The sequence below is a fragment of the Chinchilla lanigera genome, unplaced genomic scaffold, assembly GCF_000276665.1.
Source record: "Chinchilla lanigera isolate Chin_1 unplaced genomic scaffold, ChiLan1.0 scaffold00012, whole genome shotgun sequence".
Classification (NCBI taxonomy): Eukaryota; Metazoa; Chordata; class Mammalia; order Rodentia; family Chinchillidae; genus Chinchilla; species Chinchilla lanigera.
In genome coordinates this window covers 583,500-585,479 of record NW_004955413.1, presented here as the reverse complement: position 1 = coordinate 585,479, position 1,980 = coordinate 583,500, and positions in this window count along the sequence as shown.

Below are 1,980 nucleotides of genomic sequence, written 5' to 3'. Positions count from 1 at the left end.
GAACTTGCAGTGATCCTCCTGCCTCAGCCTCCCGAGTGCTGGGATTACAGGTGTGCGCCACCACACCCGGCTACTGATTTTGAAAGTGTTGTGCACAAGACTGTCACTGGCGCCTCAGCTATAGGGTGTGGCGTAAGTGTCCAGACCTGGGCAGGGACGGCAAGTTACAACAGCTCGCTGTTGTCACAAGGCTCCAAGATGTGTGGACACTTTATAGCCAATGCTTAGGATAGGATCTTAGAAGGAAAAAGGCAAAATAAATAACTGTACGCCACAATCACACATACTCTGTGTATCATGCGCGTCCCCAGCAGCTTACTGTGATGTGGGGTAGAAGAGACTCCTGCTGTTCCAGGATGACTGAGGAAGTGCGGGTCACTGAGCTGGCAGCGCAGGGGGCTGGGAGCAAGCTCTGCGGTATGGGAGAGAGGGAGAGGCGATGTCTGTGCAGGACCCTCGTCTAGGGCAGTGATGGCGAACCTTTTAGAGCTTTCAGTGCTCCAGACAGCCTGCTGCAGCACGCATGCCGTAAGTTTGCTACCGCTGATCTACATGATGAGGAAAGGAGAAGGGCTAAGGCCAGGGATATAGCTCAGCAGCACAGCGTCTGCCTGGCAAGTGCAAGGTCCTGAGCTCAGTTCCCAAGGAAAAGGTTCTCAGGCCAACAATTGGCAAACTTTTCCTGTAAAGGGCCAGAGAATGAATAAGCCAGCTGTACGGGGCATGTGGTCTTTGTTGTCACTGTTCAGCTCTGCTGTAGTCACGCAGTGGCCATACATGACAGTGACCAAGGGGACAGGACTGCATTTAAATAAAACTGTATCAGGAAGAAATACAACAATGGAAAGGACATACACAAAAATAGTTGTCTTTACAATTATGGAAGTTTTTTGTTTCTGTTTTATTGTTTTGTTTCATTTGTTTTTGTACTGGGGATTGAACCCAAGGCCTTTTGTACTTTTCAAATTTTTTATTTTGAGACAAAGTATCACTAAGTCACTAAACAGCCCACACCAGGCCAGAGGTATGATCTACCTGCTTCAGCTTCCAGACTCAGTTTTATGGATTAGGTTTTTTTGTTTTGTTGTTGTTGTTGTTGTTTTTGAAACAGAGTCTTGCTATGTAGTTCAGGCTAGTCTTATAGCCCAGGCCGGCTTTAAACTCTCAGCAATCCTCCTGCCTTGGCCTCCTGAGTCCTGGAATTACAGGAATGCGCGTCTATGCCTGGCTAGTTTTAATGGGTTAATTCTTAAAAGATTGTCTCATACTAGGAAAAACAGATTAAACTTACATTTAAGATGTACAGCTTCTAAGCCAGGCATGGTGGTGCATGCCTGTAATTCCCAGCACTCGAGAGGCTGAGGCAGGAGGATTGCTGTGAGATTGAGGCCAGCCTAGGCTACAAAGTGAGCTCACAGCCAGCCTAAACTGCATAGCGAGACCCTGTCTCAAAAAAGAAAAAAAAAAAAAAATGTACAGCTTCTATAATGTGCAAATAATGCCAATTTAGCTACTAAGATTGATACAAAGTTCTTTTTTAATAAACTAGATATTGCACTTTACCTCAGGATCCACAATGATCTTTCTCCCCTTTAGCATTTTTTTTTTCCTTTAGCATTTCTTTTTTTAGGAGGTGTTTTTTTTTTTTTAGGTGCTAGGAATCAAACTCAAGACCTTGTGCTTACCAGGAAGGTACTTGTGCCGCTGAGCTATTTCCCCAGTCCCTCCCTTTAGCATCACAAATTTGGCCCTTTGGGAGTTTAGGACTACAGTTTAAAGATTAGACTAAGTTTCCATACTAATTACTTTCCTGCTAGATTTCAGGCTTATGGAGGCCGAGGCCACACAGCTTGTGTGGCAAACACTGCCCACCCTTCTGCACATAACCAGAGCCTCCCAGTGACTGTTTCCCTAGCTGGTAAAGAACTAGGGAATAAGTAGTGTGGCCAGTGAAATAATAAAATGCAAGTGACAGGGGCC